The sequence below is a fragment of the Ochlerotatus camptorhynchus genome, unplaced genomic scaffold, assembly GCF_037179485.1.
Source record: "Ochlerotatus camptorhynchus isolate MF236.1 unplaced genomic scaffold, CSIRO-AGI_Acam_v1.1 ptg000185l, whole genome shotgun sequence".
Lineage (NCBI taxonomy): Eukaryota > Metazoa > Arthropoda > Insecta > Diptera > Culicidae > Ochlerotatus > Ochlerotatus camptorhynchus.
The window spans coordinates 1,489,862-1,510,905 of NW_027040675.1; the positions used below are offsets into that span (position 1 = coordinate 1,489,862).

General features: G+C 41.8%; 1 protein-coding gene across 1 annotated transcript in view; it reads right to left on the minus strand.

Moving 5' to 3' along the window:
• LOC135702184 (uncharacterized) overlaps window positions 1–21,044 on the minus strand; it is a 115,241-nt gene that overhangs the window by 12,987 nt on the left and 81,210 nt on the right. The window lies entirely within an intron of this gene.

Sequence of the window (21,044 nt, forward strand, 5' to 3'; positions counted from 1 at the left end):
GTTTACTTTTAACCATTTTTCAATAGTTTACAGAATGAAATCAATAGTTTTGAAATATTCAGCAAATTGCTAGAAATATTTCCAATCGATTGATGCCATTATCTCGTAAATCTATCGAGAGACGGTTGAGTTATTATCGTTCAAAATCTTTTAATTTTTCGTAACTCATCCAAAATGACTGTTTTCAATTTTGTACCCCCGTATGTTGCCGAAAGACGTTATCCAACGTCAAAAACATCCATTCTGGTAGACTATCTCTTAAATGTATACAGAATAGCCATTGCTTAAGCTCCCGTTTCCCACCAGTCAGTTAACTGACCTTAGCTAACCTAATATCATTGTGGCAACTCTCTATGCGGCAGGGGAACTATGCCATTAGCGCGCTAAGAGTTGTTAGACCACTGACATAGGCGCCTATTCGTAGGTGACGAGGCACTTGGTGACATTACAGCAAGCTTGGCGATTGTTATAGCATTTTTGAGTGAACTACCAGACAATCATGACAATAAGATCGCTGCGCCTCCAGATCTCCCTTTAAATCGACCCGCTGTGCCAATTTGTCAATAATGCATGACACTTTGGACGTGGATCGGGATGATCCACAAATGCGGAAAGTTTTGGGCTACCAGTCTTCTACCTAATTGACGAACTGCAAATATATAATAAATAAAATTATTGTGCATGAAAAATATGACAATGTACAATGCTCGAGGAACACTGGGAGTTTTCGAACGACGCGTGCTTAGGAATGCCAGACAACAATCCCGCAAAAATGGTGTTTTCCTCAAATCCGGCCGGTACAAGACAAAGAAAAGTACAGCGTGCTAGGTGGTTAGACCAAGTGGAGCAAGATGTAGGAAGTGTGGGATGCTCGAGAAATTGGAGACAAGCAGTCAGGGACCGAGTTAGTTGGCGCAACTTTGTTATACAGGTCAAATCTTGAGGGACGTCGGACCAGCAAAAGTAAAGTAAGTATCTTATACGTTTGCCAACATTCCACGACAATATATGATTAGGTTTTCACTTGGTATGTAATGAACAACAGAGATACGCGATAATTCGTATAGTTTCTGCGATTGATGGTTAATTTTAAATGTACGTATAGTACTAAAGGGTGATACGGTCAAAATTTGGTCAATATCAACTTGACGTATTTCTTTCAATTTTGCATTTAAAAAACCTGAACACCCCTCATTTTGAAGGTGTGTGTGTGTCGAATGTTGCTCCTATTTTGATTTTGGAATTCACTCTTCAGTTGTCAAAATGCCGTCCAAGCAAGAAGAGCAGCGTATCAAAATTTTGCTCGCGCATCGCGAAAATCCGAGCTACTCGCACGCAAAGTTGGCAAAATCGCTAAAAGTTGCCAAATCAACCGTTACAAATGTAATTAAAGTGTTTGGGGAACGTTTGTCGACAGCCAGGAAGTCTGGATCGGGGGGAAATCGAAAACCGGAAGCCGCTGAGACGACAAAGAGAGCTGCCGGTAGTTTCAAGCGAAACCCTAACCTCTCTCTCCGAGATGCCGCAAATAAGCTGGGTGTATCGTCTACAACCGTGCATCGAGCCAAAAAACGAGCCGGACTATCGACTTACAAGAAGGTAGTGACTCCAAATCGCGATGATAAACAAAATACGACGGCCAAAGCGCGATCCCGGAGGCTGTACACGACGATGCTGACGAAGTTTGACTGCGTGGTAATGGACGACGAAACCTACGTCAAAGCCGACTACAAGCAGCTTCCGGGACAGGAGTCTTATACGGCAAAAGGAAGAGGAAAGGTAGCAGATGTTTTCAAGCACATGAAACTGTCAAAGTTCGCAAAGAAATATCTGGTTTGGCAAGCCATCTGTACCTGTGGCTTGAAAAGCAGCATTTTCATAGCTTCCGGGACTGTCAACCAAGAAATTTACGTGAAAGAGTGTTTGAATAAACGTCTGCTGCCTTTCCTGAAGAAACACGGTTGTTCCGTACTGTTTTGGCCGGATTTGGCATCTTGCCATTACGGTAAAAAGGCCATGGAGTGGTACGCCGCCAACAACGTGCAGGTGGTTCCCAAGGACAAGAACCCTCCCAACACGCCAGAGCTCCGCCCAATTGAGAAATACTGGGCTATTGTCAAGCGGAACCTAAAGAAGACCAAAAAAACTGCTAAGGGCGAGCAGCAGTTCAAGGCAAACTGGCTTTCTGCGGCGAAGAAGGTGGACAAGGTGGCTGTACAAAATCTGATGGCAGGGGTCAAGCGTAAGGCCCGGCAATTCGGATTTGGAAAAGCGGAAGCCTAACTGAATATTTTTCCTGAATTTTATACTAATTGAACTTGAAAAAGAAATTTAATTTGATTTTTTAAATAAACGATTTCACCGATTTACACGCGTTTTCCCTTGACCAAATTTTGACCGTATCACCCTTTATATAACAGCATAACTGGATCGTCATGTTCACCATCTGTCATTGTCTGCAAAAATATTTAATAGCAGTTACCTGTGTTGTGATACTTCCTTCAATGAAAACTAATTTTCTTGCATTGCCATGGTCATCTGGGATGAGGCTGGTCCACTGATCATTCGGAATGAGCTCTCCACACATCATTGAATCAATGTAGGATCAATGTAGATATGTAGATATCAATGTACATAGATGGTGTCATATGCAAAGTGCGAAAAGAGAATGAAAGAAATACGAAAAAGATTAGCATCAAGAAGTAACAGTTTCATCGGATTAGTCACCAAGTCCCTCACCACTGCTATCTGCAGCCCTATCACTCCCATCCCCACGATTGCGGAAGAGAATAATAAAGTTCTTGATTTAATTTAAAGAAATTAATATTTAATATCGGGATCCGTATTCGGTTTCCCCATCGGGATCCGTATTCGGTTTCCCCATTGGGACCCGTACTCGGTTTCCCCATCGGGATCCGTATTCGGTTTCCCCATCGGGATCCGTATTCGGTTTCCCCATCGGTATTCGTATTCGGTTTCCCCATCGGGATCCGTCTACGGAATCCCTATTGAGATGCGTATTCGGTTTCCCCATCGGGATCCGTATTCGGTTTCCCCATCGGGATCTGTATTCGGTTTCCCCATCGGGATCCGTATTCAGTTTCCCCATTGGGACCCGTACTCGATTTCCCCATCGGGATTCATATTCGGTTTCCCCATCGGGATCCGTATTCAGTTTCTCCATTGGGACCCGTACTCGATTTCCCCATCGGGATTCGTATTCGGTTTCCCCATCGGGATCCGTATTCGGTTTCCCCATCGAGATCCGTATTCGGTTTCCCCATCGGGATTCGTATTCGGTTTCCCCATCGGGATCCGTCTACGGAATCCCTATTGGGATGCGTATTCGGTTTCCCCATCGGGATCCGTATTCGGTTTCCCCACCGGGATCTGTATTCGGTTTCCCCATTGGGACCCGTACTCGATTTCCCCATCGGGATTCATATTCGGTTTCCCCATCGGGATCCGTATTCGGTTTCCCCATCGGGATTCGTATTCGGTGTTCCCATCGGGATTCGTATTCGGTTTCCCCATCGGGATCCGTATTCGGGTTCCCCATCGGGATTCGTTTTCGGTTTCCCCATCGGGATTCGTATTCGGTTTCCCCATCGGAATCCGTCTACGAAATCCCCATCGGGATCCGTCTACGGAATCCCCATCGGGATCCGTATTCGGTTTCCCCATCGGGATCCGTATTCGGTTTCCCCATTGGGACCCGTACTCGATTTCCCCATCGGGATTCGTATTCGGTTTCCCCATCGGGATCCGTATTCGGTTTCCCCATCGGGATTCGTATTCGGTTTCCCCATCGGGATCCGTCTACGGAATCCCTATTGGGATGCGTATTCGGTTTCCCAATCGGGATCCGTATTCGGTTTCCCCATCGGGATCCGTATTCGGTTTCCCCATCGGTATCCGTATTCGGTTTCCCCATCGGGCTCCGTATTCGGTATCCCCATCGGGATCCGTATTCGGTTTGCCCATCGGGATCCGTATTCGGTTTCGCCATTGGGACCCGTACTCGGTTTCCCCATCGGGATCCGTATTCGGTTTGCCCATCGGGATCCGTCTACGGAATCCCTATTGGGATGCGTATTCGGTTTCCCCATCGGGATCCGTATTCGGTTTCCCCATCGGGATCCGTATTCGGTTTCCCCATTGGGACCCGTACTCGGTTTCCCCATCGGGATCCGTATTCGGTTTCCCCATCGAGATCCGTATTCGGTTTCCCCATCGGGATTCGTATTCGGTTTCCCCATCGGGATCCGTCTACGGAATCCCTATTGGGATGCGTATTCGGTTTCCCCATCGGGATTCGTATTCGTTTTCCCCATCGGGATCTGTATTCGGTTTCCCCATCGGGATCCGTATTCAGTTTCCCCATTGGGACCCGTACTCGATTTCCCCATCGGGATTCATATTCGGTTTCCCCATCGGGATCCGTATTCGGTTTCCCCATCGGGATTCGTATTCGGTTTCCCCATCGGGATCCGTATTCGGTTTCCCCATCGGGATTCGTATTCGGTTTCCCCATCGGGATCCGTCTACGGAATCCCTATTGGGATGCGTATTCGGTTTCCCAATCGGGATCCGTATTCGGTTTCCCCATCGGGATCCGTATTCGGTTTCCCCATCGGTATCCGTATTCGGTTTCCCCATCGGGCTCCGTATTCGGTATCCCCATCGGGATCCGTATTCGGTTTGCCCATCGGGATCCGTATTCGGTTTCGCCATTGGGACCCGTACTCGGTTTCCCCATCGGGATCCGTATTCGGTTTGCCCATCGGGATCCGTATTCGGTTTCCCCATCGGGATCCGTATTCGGTTTCCCCATTGGGACCCGTACTCGGTTTCCCCATCGGGATCCGTATTCGGTTTCCCCATCGGGATCCGTACTCGGTTTCCCCATCGGGATTCGTATTCGTTTTCCCCATCGGGATCCGTATTCGGTTTCCCCATCGGGATCCGTATTCGGTTTCCCCATCGGGATTCGTATTCGGTTTTCCCATCGGGATTCGTATTCGGTTTCCCCATCGGGATCCGTATTCGGTTTCCCCATCGGGATTCGTATTCGGTTTCCCCATCGGGATTCGTATTCGGTTTCCCCATCGGAATCCGTCTACGAAATCCCCATCGGGATCCGTCTACGGAATCCCCATCGGGATCCGTATTCGGTTTCCCCATCGGGATCCGTATTCGATTTCCCCATCGGGATCCGTCTACGGAATCCCTATTGGGATGCGTATTCGGTTTCCCCATCGGGATCCGTATTCGGTTTCCCCATCGGGATCCGTCTACGAAATCCCCATCGGGATCCGTCTACGGAATCCCCATCGGGATGCGTATTCGGTTTCCCCATCGGGATCCGTATTCGGTTTCCCCATCGGGATCCGTATTCGGTTTCCCCATTGGGACCCGTACTCGGTTTCCCCATCGGGATTCGTATTCGTTTTCCCCATCGGGATCCGTATTCGGTTTCCCCATCGGGATTCGTATTCGGTTTCCCCATCGGAATCCGTCTACGAAATCCCCATCGGGATCCGTCTACGGAATCCCCATCGGGATCCGTATTCGGTTTCCCCATCGGGATCCGTATTCGATTTCCCCATCGGGATCCGTCTACGGAATCCCTATTGGGATGCGTATTCGGTTTCCCCATCGGGATCCGTATTCGGTTTCCCCATCGGGATCCGTATTCGGTTTCCCCATCGGGATCCGTCTACGAAATCCCCATCGGGATCCGTCTACGGAATCCCCATCGGGATCCGTATTCGGTTTCCCCATCGGGATTCGTATTCGGTTTCCCCATCGGGATTCGTATTCGGTTTCCCCATCGGGATCCGCATTCGGTTTCCCCATCGGGATTCGTATTCGGTTTCCCCATCGGGATTCGTATTCGGTTTCCCCATCGGGATCCGTCTACGGAATCCCCATCGGGATCCGTATTCGGTTTCCCCATCGGGATCCGTATTCGATTTCCCCATCGGGATCCGTCTACGGAATCCCTATTGGGATGCGTATTCGGTTTCCCCATCGGGATCCGTATTCGGTTTGCCCATCGGGATCCGTATTCGGTTTCCCCATCGGGATCCGTCTACGAAATCCCCATCGGGATCCGTCTACGGAATCCCCATCGGGATGCGTATTCGGTTTCCCCATCGGGATCCGTATTCGGTTTCCCCATCGGGATTCGTATTCGGTTTCCCCATCGGAATCCGTCTACAAAATCCCCATCAGGATCCGTCTACGGAATCCCCATCGGGACCCGTATTCGGTTTCCCCATCGGGATCTGTCGATGGAACCCGTCATCGGGACCCGTCATCGGGATCCGTCTACGGAACCCGTCATCGGGATCCGTCTACGGAACCCGTCATCGGGATCCGCCTACGGAACCCGTCATTTTCCACTTTATTTTAGCTTTTAGTAGGGGTAAGAGGGGCATAGTGAACAGGTGGGGCATAGTGAGCATCCAGCTTGAACTTCCGGCTGTTCGGAAAAAAAAATTGTTGGTGGTAGGATCAATATCATAATGATATTGAACCTACTACCAGTTGATTTGTTTCATGCAGCTGGAGATCCAAAGCCAAACTGCGGGATGCTCACTATGCCCCTCTTCCCCCTATTTATTTATTTATTTGTCAATCAAATAAAAAAAAAAACAATAAACACATTCACTAACCTGCAAAGAGATCCGGCTTCGAATTCCCCGCCGGGATCCAGCTTCGGACTCCCTACCGGGATCCGGCTTCGCACTGGTGCACTTTCCTAAAAAAAAACATAATTACAGTACATTAATTTAAAATTTTAAATTTTACTTACCTGAAAAACAGCCTTCCTTTTCCAAGGGCGATCGCGGGACTCGCAATCTTCGAAACTGGCGGGGGTCCAGGTGTGGGAGCTGCCTTCCTGGCACGTCGGTAGCATTGGTGCTCAGCACGGAAAACAAGATCGACGGAAAAAACAAACCAAAGGATTTGCCGCAACGCCGGACACCGAATCGCCACCAAAACTCGCGACGGACACCGCGAAAAAAAACTGTACACGGCCAATGTGATCAACCCAAATTTGAATACAGTGTACTCAAAATCGCAAAAAATGCAGGAACGCAGCGATGAGTAAATTTGCCTCGAGATTTGCCTCATGTTTTCCGGTGGAAAACTTCAAAAATCTTCCGGAAAATTAGGATTGACGAAAATCCACAGAATCCAATCTTTACTTTTCTTATATTCGGAAAAATTTTACTGGAAAAACCTGGAAAACCTGGAAAAACAGAGGTAAATTAACTCAAAACTGAGTTCCTGTACTTTTTGCGATTTATGAGTGAACTAAACTCAAATTTGGGTGTTCTCATTCGCCGTGTAGTGCTGACTCAGGACAAAACAAACTTTGCATGCGACGAGGGACCGAAGGACAACAATTTACATCGTGATGAAGTTTGATTCTAATGTAACGTTAGGTTCTGTTGTAATTGGATGTATTCTGATGTTTTATGCGTGCAACAAATTACATCGTGATGAAGTTTGATTCTTATGTAACGTTAGGTTCTGTTGTAATTAACCACTTCATTCGAGCAGATAAAATGACGTTTACTACCACTCGAACTTTGAAATGAAACATTATTTTAAGATTTTTTCTTCTAGAACCTCGAGAAAAGTAGCCAACATTTGTGCGTTTCACAAAAAAATTGTAATTAGTTGGTCCAGTTTTGTGAAATCGCTGGTAGAAAGTCACGCCAAAACTGCTTGACAAAGTGGTCAATTGGATGTATTCTGATGTTTTATGCGTGCAACAAATTACATCGTGATGAAGTTTGATTCTTATGTAACGTTTGGTTCTGTTGTCATTGGATGTATTCTGATGTCAAATTTTACATCGTCAAGACGTTTGATTCTGATGTAACGTTTGAGGCTAATGTATTTTTATGTACTTGGATGTCACACTGAAGTCTGAATACATTAAGGGTACAGCAATACACATTAAAATTTAATGTATTGAAGATGTCTGCTGATGTTTCCTACATTACAATTTCTATTCGGGCAGTGTTCAAATCTTACCACATTTCTCTGAATTAAAATGAGGACTAATTGGAGTTCACACCCTCACTGAATCATTTGAAGATACGCCACCACACTGAACCAAAACATCCGCAATACTTCGAATGATTATTGCATTGCTCGAGCCCTTTAACAATACCCGCATAAACGCGAACCATAAATTGACCTTACCTAAAATGGTTGAAAATTGTTTATAATCCCTGCTAAACTTTAACTGAAATGGTTATGGAACTTTACATGAACGTTTAATGATAAAGTTTCAACCTTATGTATTATGGTTTTTTGGAACTGGACCTTACAAATAATGGGTTGTTAAGAACCATTACCATTCCAAATTCTTGTTTTCTCCATACATTTTCGGAAAGAGAACTATATTAGAACCTTTTAACTTATGGTTTGAGAACTTTAATGGTAATGGTTATGGTAGTCAGTAAGGTCCACGAATGGTTTTGTAACATTGATCAACTTTATGTGGAATATATCGCGAATTGGTTGCCTGTAATTTACTGATTACCAATTCACGATATATTCCACGTATAGTTGAGCGATAATACAAAACCATTAATGGACCTTACTGACTACCTTAACCATTACCATTAATGTTCTCAAATCATAAGTAAAAACGTTCTTATATAGTTCTCTTTCTGAAAATGTATGGAGAAAACAAGAATTTGGAATGGTAATGGTTCTTAACAACCCATTATTTGTAAGGTCCAGTTCCAAAAAACCATAATACATAAGGTTGAAACTTTATCATTAAACGTTCATGTAAAGTTCCATAACCATTTCAGTTAAAGTTTAGCAGGGATTATAAACAATTTTTAACCATTTTAGGTAAGGTCAATTTATGGTTCGCGTTTATGCGGGTATGCATTCGAATTTCGGATGATTTTCTTATGGTTGAATTCGTCATCAGATGATGAACATCCATATGACTGTCATCCAAATACAGGATGATTTTTGTTTGAAAATTATCTATCAAACATACGGCACTCAGAGGACAAACATTTAAGAATAGTGTGACATGCAAGTGATTTTAATTAGATTTATAATTTGATTATCTACATTTCTATACTGAATAACCATAATAAGCCATTCCATTATGCATACAAAATTTTTTCGTGGTGAAGGAAATCTCCACCACGAATTAGCCAAACATTGGTTTTCATCCTTTACCTATGTTCGAAACAGCTCTGATAGCGATGCATATGCTTCCACCTCTTTTGTCAGCTCAGATCAGCAAATGACATTCGAAAGAATTATTTACATCATCGTTTTGAATGATTTGCGTTATGGGGCTGAACCAATACCATATGCATTTCCATTTAGTATGACATTCATTCTGCAGAGAGCATTACGCATTTCAACTGAAGGCCCTATCCCTTCTCATAACAATTTTCATCCTGTATTCTAGAGGAAAATCATCTGATTTCAAAACAACCGTCATCCGTTGCAGGTATCATTCGAAAAAGCTATTTCGGTTATTTGTTTTGAATGGTCTGAGGTTTCATTCGATCAGAGGATGATGTTTGTGTACAGTGCAGTGAACTCAAGAAAAGTTAGTTTTGTTCCTGATCACTATGCCCAGTTAAAATTGGAACGAAAAACGATTGTAAATCTACAGGAAACTGTAAAAGAACTTAGTTTTTTATTCAAAAACAATGGTTCCGCAGAAATTCGATTAATTTCCGTTGTTTTGTCTTGTTTGTTGTGAACTGATTTGACAGTTCATTTAGACACACGGTCGATAACATCAACCCAAATTTTAGTTCAGTTTACTCATTAATTGCAAAAAGTGATAGCTTGAGTCGCAACATTCCGTATGGCGGCGCTAGTGTTTCTAACGTATTTAATTTGAATTCTTACACATAATTTTTCGTTCTCTGTGGTTAAGTGTCAAACAGTGTAGTTATTATTTTGCTTTTAACCTATCGATCTCATGTACATACATCAATGAACGTACACCCAACAATCAATACGAAACTAACGATTTTTAATTGGCTCACTATTTGACTAGCCTATTGGTCCCAAGCAAACGATTAACGTATTCCATTCTAGTCGAAATTCTAGTACTACACAATGTTTGTTTTGATTCGCTATGAAAGTTTGACAGATAAAATGAGGGGTTAGTGGATTTTCCTATGTTTCGAGGGGTGAATCGATTAGCTTGGGACCGAAGAGAGTACCAGAGCTGAGCCAAAAAGTTGAGCACGTTTCTTCGGGACCTTCTAGTCTTAGAGTTACCTCTATGGTACACCTTTCTAGTCGAAATTCTAGTACTACATTATGTTTGTTTTGATTCGCTATGAAAGCAACCGGTGGAAACTAACGATTTTAAATTGGCTCACTACTTGTTTACTGACCTATTGGTCACAAGTACATCTATAAGCGTACCCTATAACCAACAATCAATACGAAACTAACGATTTTAAATTGGCTCACCACTTGAGTAGCCTATTGGTCCCAAGCAAACGATTAACGTACCCTATTCTAGTTTAAATTCTATTACTACACTATGTTTGTTTTGATTCGCTATGAAAGTTTGACAGATAACATCAGGGGTGTGTGGATTCATGCAGAACATGCAGGGGTGAGTGAAATAGCTTGGGACTGCTTGGGACCGTTGTTCTGGTACTGAGTGAGCCAAAAATAATAATGATTTTCTTTGGGACCCAGTGGTCTTAGAGTTACCTCTATGCTATAACCATAGAGGTAACTCTAAGACTAGAAGTCCCGAAGAAACGTGCTTAACTTTTTGGCTCAGCTCTGGTACTCTCTTCGGTCCCAAGCTAATTGATTCACCCCTCGAAACATAGGAAAATCCACTAACCCCTCATTTTATCTGTCAAACTTTCATAGCGAATCAAAACAAACATTGTGTAGTACTAGAATTTCGACTAGAATGGAATACGTTAATCGTTTTGCTTGGGACCAATAGGCTAGTCAAATAGTGAGCCAATTAAAAATCGTTAGTTTCGTATTGATTGTTTTTATAACAGTCGAAATTCTAGTACTACACTATGTTTGGTTTGATTCGCTATGAAAGTTAGACAGATAAAATGAGGGATTCGTGGATTTTCCTATGTTTCGAGAGGTGAATCGATTAGCTTGGGCCGAAGAGAGTACCAGAGCTGAGCCAAAAAGTTGAGCCCGTTTCTTCGGGGAGTTCTGGTCTTAGAGTCATAAAACAAGTATATCTTAAGGCTCAAGACACCGTAATTCAATTCGGATTCCTCTTGTTTTTGAAATATTCTTCAATCATCATCATTAGTATACACCAAGGGGGACGACACATCTAAATCTCAATTCTAGGTGCTCAACAAATCTCACACTAGCTAATCAATCTTCGAAGGGGAAGAGGAAGAAGAAGAGGAGAAGCTGGACCAGTTGGGATGCGCAAGATCGACAGGCGGAAGAACTTCCGGATTGACTCGATGAGCTGCAGCCTATTGCCTTTTCCACTAAGAATTACTCTGACGATATCGCTACGACCGGTTCTTCGAATAATGGTGTCGGTTTGAATGATAAACGAAAATTTTCTGCGTCAACTGGTAATTTTTTCATCGAACTTTCTTCTGACAACGCCGCTGTAATTGTTTTAATTCCAGCTGTGCCTAACACGTCTTCCGGAAGAGTGGAAATAGTCACTCAAAAGAACGCTGAGGATTGCCCATCATGTTTGAAACATTTTTCTCCTACGACGCTTTCACGTTTACTCGAATCCACTGTCACTGGAAAACACCTTCTTGAACGGGGAGCTCGGGGTCCTTTGTCCAAGGACAGCCAGAAAGAACTCGTAGCGATAATTGCAGACTATCACTGTCAAAGAGAGGAGCCGAAACAACCGAGTGTATCCTCGGAGAATACGTTCACTCAATCACAGCATTGTTCAAAGGCGAAAGCAAGGTAATTTTTTTATAAATTTTGTTTAAAATTTAAAATATGACCCCGTGTTTTTTTTAAGGATACATACTTAATTGCTCGAGGAGGATCGAAGAAAAATCCTGGTGGGAACCTATATAATCGTATTGTCAACTGGAAGCAGAAAACGGCAAAGCGGAAGTGGAAGGAAGAAAAACATCTAAGCAAAAGTAAGAAGAAAGAAAATTCGCCAAGCATCGAGGACAAGGTGGCTGTCGATGCAGCTGTGTGACTTCAACAAAATACTAAACCCGTGGTCAACTACACTCGATAAATGGACCTTTTCGTTTCCGTTGAGAAAATCTTTTCTCATGAAATCCGATAACAAGGCAAGACTCTTCAAAGAATACCAGCATTACAGTGATGAATTTGGATACCAACTAGTAAGTAATTCTCAACTAATTTCAACTCAATTCGTAGAATTGTGAACAGCTCAAAGTCGTTTTAATAGTTCCAAAAATCAGTGTAATGGTTTTAATGTTGATGCATACAGGAAATTGCGATACTTTCCAGATTATTTTCATCACCGATAATTTGCAGAATACTTTCTAGTTTGCTCTCGGCTGTTGCAATATATGTACAGTCGGATGATAATCGCTACCAGAGAACCGCAGAATCGCCAGAGAGAATACAGCAGTGTACAGCGAGTGTCTGGTACTGACCTGGACTGACATATGTGAATAGTTTTTAATGCTGACGATTACTTCTAGTGCCCTTCATCCTTCACACAAACCCTTCTTAAGATAATACTCAGCGAGGATGATCGTAGTCTGTAGACAGTATCCCCTCCATTAAAAAATTTAGCATAACGCTCTGTTCAAAGTTTAGAACATGTTACTCAAATTTGTCCCACAAAAATACCATCAAGTTTGCAAAAAATCATCTTGATTATAGTCTTTTATAGTGATGTCTTGAGTATCATGAAATGATTCACAGTTTGATTAGCAAGTTTGGGTGTCTTTAAAGCACACGTTTTCAAATCACTTAAGTCCAGTTCTGAATGCAATGTGATGGACCCGAAAGGTTTTTAATTCATTATACGTTCCACAAATTGAGAAGAACTCCATGATTAATACATTGCAAAAGCTGAGAGCAAAATACAAAGTATTCTGCAAAGGATCGGTGATGAAAATAATCTTGGAAGCACCGAAGTATCGCATTTCCTGGATGCATTATTGTTGTTAACGTCTCAGCGGAACTCGCAACTAGAGACCATCATAAGATGTGCTGAAATCAGTCATAACAGGAATGAGAAGGAATAAATCAAAGATGTTATCAATCATCTTACCTGATAGTGATCAAGAAGAAATGCATTTTAATTCTGCATTCATCTAAATTTAGCCCCCTGAGATTAAATTTTAAGAAAACCACTGTTTACATTCCGTATGATATTTTCAACGTTTGACATTTTGACATTATTCTCGCGTCACTTTTCAATAGGTCCTATCTGAATACATTGATCGATTATTTTAATCGACTTTCACTTTAGTTAAATTTAAACTTCGCGCGCATAGACCTTTTTGACGTTTAATATCGTCTTTCTCTATCCAGCACTCAGGGATGAATGGATGGTTTGTTTTTCCACTAACCTGTTTCCCTCTTGCTCGCACTCGTTCGATTTAAATGTTGCAGTAGTGTGCGCCGATTAAACGTCAAAAAGCTCTATAGGATTTTTTTAGCACCCTAAGTTCTCGATAAACATTTTAAATTGTCCTCGCGTAACATTTGAAAAGGCCCTATCCTCGATTCTCTTCATCGACTTTCTCTTTGGTTAACCACGGCAACATAAACGAATTTCTCACTAAGCTCGCAGCACAGTTCGACAGAAGATGGTGTTAGCCGTGTTAGCTTGCGCCTGAAACAACACACTGAATGGGATATTCTTTTGCAGTCGGTTTATTCACGAAAGAGAAAATCGATTAAGAGAATCGATCAACAATGATATGCCCTTTTCTCGTGTTGCGCGAGCTATCTGCTTTGAGCAAACGACAGACTTTTCATGCTCCGTTGCGACTTGCGCATAGAGTGGCTCCAGGGTGAACATCTCCTGCTTTCACTGGCCTAAATTCGCGTAAATTTGTTGGGAGAATTCTCCCGTACATGAGATAAAGGTTAATCAGTTTTGCATTTTCCATTGAGTGTGTTGTTTTGGTACAAGCTACGAATTGGTGTCTTAAAATTTCTGTTTTATATTTTTAGGTAGACATTGATTTTTACCTGTTAAAAGTTGGTGACAGAGAAGGTTGGAAGAAGTGGGAGCTCATACTGCCAAAAATAATCCAGTACATCGATAAACCCTACAAGGAGAAGCCCTCCAAATCTGCTTTGGAGCTTCTTAAATCGCCGAATGTGACTAAGTGTAAGTTAGTACCTACGTAAGTTAGCTTTCTATGTAAAACGACAAACTTTTTGACGTAGGACTACGTCTTTGATTTCTATATGGGGGTACACTATGTGAAAACCGAAAATGGAACATGTAACAAATTAAGAAAGATTTTGAACGTTAATAACTCAGCTGCCCCTGGCCCAATTTCAATAATTTTTATCTCCAATCGATCATAAATATGGCTACGCATCGATAAAATGCTTTTGAATGTTGATTTTCAACAAGAAACTATTGAAAAACTGGTAAATGTCCAGCATTGTCCAAAAGCGTCGAATTAACTAACAAATCCACCAATTACCTACATGCATATGCTGCTTCCCCAGAACAGTCGTCCAGAGAGTAGTAAGTAGACGAAACAAGTCGAAGTGGCATTCGCCTCCGATCCTCGGGCGCGTGCGAATAGGGAGGATGGAATTCCGTAATATTTTGCACACTCATCGCTATACTCAGAACCACACGCTCCCAACGACCACACCACTGTGTGGTGGTGTTCGGTCGTCGAAATTAGTAGCAGCAGTAGCAGCAGTAGCAGTGCTTCGGCGTGTGGCGTTGAAAAATGTTCTCCAGTCACAACGAAAGGCTGCCTGCAAGCAACGAGCTGCAGAGCCCACATAAGCAACCATCAAAGGAGGAAGAAGCTACACCGTTATGCTATGGATCGGAATCAGTAGCTCTTCGTGAGTCGCTGCGGGTCGGTCATCTATGGCAAGCGTGTCACCCTCGCTCCAAACGACATACAGCTCGACAGCCTCATCCGTGTTGAACGACCAGCTCAGAATTTCTCAACCATCACTACAAAACGGTCCTTTTCAGGGTCACCAAAAATTTGTTAAAGAGTATTATTTGGGACATTGGTCAAGGTCATTAGTTCCCGCAAGCAGTTAGCTATCAAGGCTCAACCTGTCTTTAGAAGGTGTGGAATTGTAGGCCTGAATATATTGGTGCAATTAGTTTTTCCTCGGCTTTCATTCCGCACGATTTGTTTCTTTCGTTTAATCAATCACCCTTGTAGTGACGTCGAAAAGATTGTTTCAATCGGTGCTTTCATATGACATTTAATGTGGATTATAGAAATTTTTGTATGTTATCAAAATGTATGCATGGTTTGCCACTAAATGTTGAGATAATTTATTGATTATTGAATTATCACACTGTATACCATGAAAAAGCAGCCTGTTTGTGAGTTTTTGTCTGTTTTCAAGTAAGGAGTTATCATAAAAAAAAAAACAAATCGCCAGCTGGTATTTTCCGGCGACTTTACAAATAAATAAAATCAAACAAAATTATCATGCAGAACTAGCTAGGATTTGCATATTTCACAAAATTGCTTTCGAGTGTTTACAAAGTTTACATTTTTCCCTCTACCAACACATACACCAGGGCTGGATAGATCTCCTCAGGATCTATAGAATCCACGCAATTTCAAAAAAACAAAATGCACAGCATTACGAAAAGAGGTCAGGTTTCGACCATAGATTTTAATTCTAAACAAACCAAAAGATTGGAAATTTATCTACCAATCTGCTAAAATGAACACTTAATTAATTTTCAATAGGTCACTATTGAAAAATACCAAATGTCCAACTGTTGCAATGGTGATCAAAATTATCACCGAATGTCTGAAAACAGCGCATTTCCTAACACAGACTTAAAAATCGAATTCGATGCGGTCCCACTGAACGGTGCTCATTCAATCACCGTAAGTGGTGGTGTCCAGTCCAGCAGCAGCAGTAGTAGCAGGAGTGCTTTCAACAACAACAACAACAACAACAACAACGAAAGGCTGCCTGCAAGCAGCGAGCTGCAGAGCTCATATGAGCAACCATAGATAAGGAGGAAGAAGTCCCACCGCTAGGCTAGGATCGGAATCAGTAGCTCGTCGTGCTCAGCTCAGTATTACTCAACCATCACTACGAAATGGTCCTTTTCAAGACCACCATAAATTTGTCAAGAGTATTATTTGGACATTTGTCAAGGTCATCAGTTCCCGCAAGCAGCTAGCTATCAAGGCTCAACCTGGTCTCTATATAAGGTGTGGAATTCAAAAATCCATATAGAATTTGAGAGAAGTGGGAATAATTCGCTTTGGGTGTACATATATTCAGTCCCCAGAAAACCAATAAAATCAAATTTGTGAGAAAATTAGGTCTCACGAGTTCAATCTCTTGAAGTCCCTCCTTTTTTACATATTCTGCACAAACGATACTTTCCGCCCCGCCGGATGATTCGAAAATACGCAAGTTGACAGTCCCTTGGATTCTCTTCATCAACTTTCTCTTTGAAATAAATACTACAAATTTTATACGCTTATAAATAAAAAACGGAAAGAGTTATGATGATTGATCAATTAAAAGAACTAAATGTTTACATTTGTTCCGTCCACTAGCGGTCCTACGTCAAGCTTCCGTTCGTGCCCCTAGGCACAGACCCTTCTACTTTTTTTTTGGTTGTCTTCTCCTGGAAGGTCGATGAATCGAGAAAATAGTCGTACACGGCACAATTTCCTCATACTGCCAATTAGTTTGGCAGGATCAGTCTATGGTGGTGTAGTGAATCGTTGGTCCTCAAACATTTTCATCACAATATCATGGGGGAAATGACAATCCCCAGCGGTCCTAATTATCCTACTGAAAAATCTCGAGTTGGATTAAATACTGAGTGCATTTCTGACCCAAGCGATCCTCGAAGCAGCGGTGAAAAACAAAACAAAATATTACTACCTGACACCCAAGCACCAACAAGACATTTCCGGCAAGCAAAATTAATATATCTAGCGTTCAGAATCATAATGGCCTACCTGCGATGATCGATTTTCTCTTTTGAAAACTTGAAGGTTTAAAATTTTTCGGTGCTTTTGATTTTGCTTTTGCTAGCTAATACATCTTTTAGTACACTGTACTGGAAAAATTTCTGAAAATTGGTTCACTTAACTGTAGTAATGCGAAGAGAAAATCGATTACCGCAGTTAGGCCATTATGCTTCTGAACGCTAGATATGTACCTTCTTACTAAATTCTCACTGCATGATACTGAAAAAAAACTATTGTTCTTGGTGTAGTCTGTCAGTACCTTGCCTTTGTTTTCTTATTGTCTTCTTAACAGTAACGTTACAGATTTTCAACACCGTTCCACTGCAACCAGCCCAGCACTCACTTTTTTCTCACCATCCCCTGTTGGCACCACAGTACATAATTCCCGTCCAAGTCCACCATCGGTTTACCTTCTTAAACGAAGCAGGAGTTTATGAACTCAGAAGGTCAGAATATGTGCCCTGGAAAGCATAACAGATCGTTCTCCTCGTTTCACTCCAATGTATTTTGAGACCACCAGTACTCTTGACCTACAATAATTGCAGATTATTAGAAGAATTGAGTATTATATAAATGATTTAACTTACATCACACTGTCATTACTTGCACTTTCAAGTTGAATTGAAATGGTTTTCTTAATTCAGGAATTATAACGCCATATATCGATAAAAAATCATCGAAAACAAAACCACAACCGAAATGTTTTTAAAAGAACAACAATAGGAAACAACAAACAACATAGAAGGTTAAAGGTGCGAACACTATCAATGCAGCAGTGGCGCAATGCAGCAACTATAGCATCGGAAAAACCAGTTAACGGAAATCCCTTAGCGCAATGGTAGTCGGCAATGATTCCAACGAGTTCACGTTTACTATCTTTTGACAAAGGACCGTGAGGAGCCCTGTCCAAAATATGCTGTCCAACTACAGTCTGCGTTAATATGTTGACTAATATGTTAGGGCTGAAATGATTTGGTGTAGCGTAAACTCCCGTTAGTGACTTTGTCACTTCGTTACGTGGAGAATAGGATGAGGATGGAAAATGTGTAGTTGATGGTTCTGTTTGTTGTATAGTTATGGATGTGTAATGTGCAGATGTTGAGGAATAATTCGCCACGGCGTGGGGATTAGATGTCGTTTCAAAATGTGTCGATGTAGTGATTGGGGGGTCTGGGAGATTTTGGTGGGTTAGTGCATGCTGGTTTGCACTTGACACAATGACCGACGTCTTTTCTAACTCTTCCGTACTGGTGTCGACCGGTTCGTCAAGTTCCGATAGTCCACTTTGCGAATACTGATGGAGTTCGGGATCTTGTGATTGCTCAGTCCACTTCTCCTCGACAGTCACTTCAGCAAATCCGAACACTTTATAGCCCTATGGTAGAAATAATAATTATTTACACCTCGAATCAAGGATGTTTTGTTTATATAGAGAACTTACGTTAATCTCTCTCCAAGAAATTATGCGCCTAAAATTTTCTTCCGCATTCCACCGCTGATTATCTTTGCTGCCAGCCTCCTCCAGAATGTTTATTAATGATGGTTGTCAAACTCTTCGCCTGAAAAAGGAAATGTACATATAAGTATAATAACACTTTATTTTTTTTCCAGTTTTTTCTTATATTTACCTTCGAAAACGTGCAGTAGTTCGTCGGGTAGATCCAATTCTTCTAGCACAACTTTCGCGAACTTGCTTTCGGTCTCCATTTTGCAATTCATCTTTGTCTAGGTCGGTCAGGCAGACAGGGGTGTATCGTTTTTATGTGTCTCCACACATAATTTGTTGCTATATGCCGCTACCCATGACGCTCATTTGAGCTGCACATTTTTGGTATATGTTAAGCACATGACATTTATGTGTGGTTTATAAAATTAATGTGTGGGGCGTTTACTCGAATTCATGTGTGAAATCACATGAATAAAATCTTTGCAGTTTTATCAGTGTACTTGACTAGCCTATTGGTCCCAAGCAAACGATTAACGTAACCCATTCTAGTCGAAATTCTAGTACTACGCAATGTTTGTTTTGATTCGCTATGAAAGTTTGACAGATAAAATGAGGGGTTATTGGTTTTTCCTATGTTTCGAGGGGTGAATCGATCAGCTTGGGACCGAAGAGAGTACCAGAGCTGAGCCAATAAGTTGAGCACGTTATTTCGGGACCTTCTGGTCTTAGAGTTACATCTATGATTGTACCACATGGCAACACTACTACTGGATTGTACTAGCATTTTCACCAAAGGTATTAGATTGTTTTGGTTCTATCTCTTTCACTCTACTCAAAACTGAAATGCATAAAAAAATGACAAAATGATACACTCTTTGCACACTGTCAAAGAATCATTGTACACAAAATCAACTTTGTTCAAATCAAAACAAAAAAGTAGAAGGGTCTGTGCCTAGGGGCACGAACGGAAGCTTGACGTAGGACCGCTAGTGGACGGAACAAATGTAAACATTTAGTTCTTTTAATTGATCAATCATCAATTATCTTAACTCTTTCCGTTTTTTATTTGTAAGCGTATAAAATTGGTAGTATTTATTTCAAAGAGAAAGTTGATGAAGAGAATCCAAGGGACTGTCAACTTGAGTATTTTCGAATCATCCGGCGGGGCGGAAAGTATCGTTTGTGCAGAATATGTAAAAAAGGAGGGACTTCGAGAGATTGAACTCGTGAGACCTAATTTTCTCACAAATTTGATTTTATTGGCTTTCTGGGGACTGAATGTATGTACACCCAAAGCGAATTATTCCCACTTCTCTCAAATTCTATATGGATTTTTGAATTCCACACCTTATATAGAGACCAGGTTGAGCCTTGATAGCTAGCTGCTTGCGGGAACTGATGACCTTGACAAATGTCCAAATAATACTCTTAAGAAATTTATGGTGGTCTTGAAAAGGACCATTTCGTAGTGATGGTTGAGTAATACTGAGCTGAGCACGACGAGCTACTGATTCCGATCCTAGCCTAGCGGTGGGACTTCTTCTTCCTCCTTCTCTATGGTTGCTCATATGAGCTCTGCAGCTCGCTGCTTGCAGGCAGCCTTTCGTTGTTGTTGTTGTTGTTGAAAGCACTCCTGCTACTACTGCTGCTGCTGGACTGGACACCACCACTTACGGTGATTGAATGAGCACCGTTCAGTGGGACCGCATCGTATTCGATTTTTAAGTCTGTGTTAGGGAATGTGCTGTTTTCAGATATTCGGTGATAAATTTGATCACCATTGCAACAGTTGGACATTTGGTATTTTTCAATAGTGACCTATTGAAAAGTAACTAAGTGTTCATTTTAGCAGATTGGTAGATAAATTTCCAATCTTTTGGTTTGTTTAGAATTAAAATCTATCTGCTATTGGTCGAAAGCTGACCTCTTTTCGTAATGCTGTGCATTTTTGTTTTTTGAAATTGCGTGGATTCTATAGATCCTGAGGAGATCTATCCAGCCCTGGTGTATGTGTTGGGTAGAAGGAAAAATGTAAACTTTGCGGGAGACGATGTCTTAACACTCGAAAGCAATTTTGTGAAATATGAAGTCAAACAAATCCTAGCTAGTTCTGCATGATGATTTTGTTTGATTTTATTTATTTGTAAAGTCGCCGGGAAATAACAGCTGGCGATTTGTTTTTTTTTATGATAACTCCTTACACAAAACAGACAAAAACTCACAAACAGGCTGCTTTTTCATGGTATATAGTGTGATAATTCAATAATCAATAAATTATCTCAACATTTAGTGGCAAACCATGCATACATTTTGATAACATACAAAAAATTCTATAATCCACATTAAATGTCATATGTAAGCGCCGATTGAAACAATCTTTTCGACGTCACTACAAGGGTGATTGATTAAACGAAAGAAACAAATCG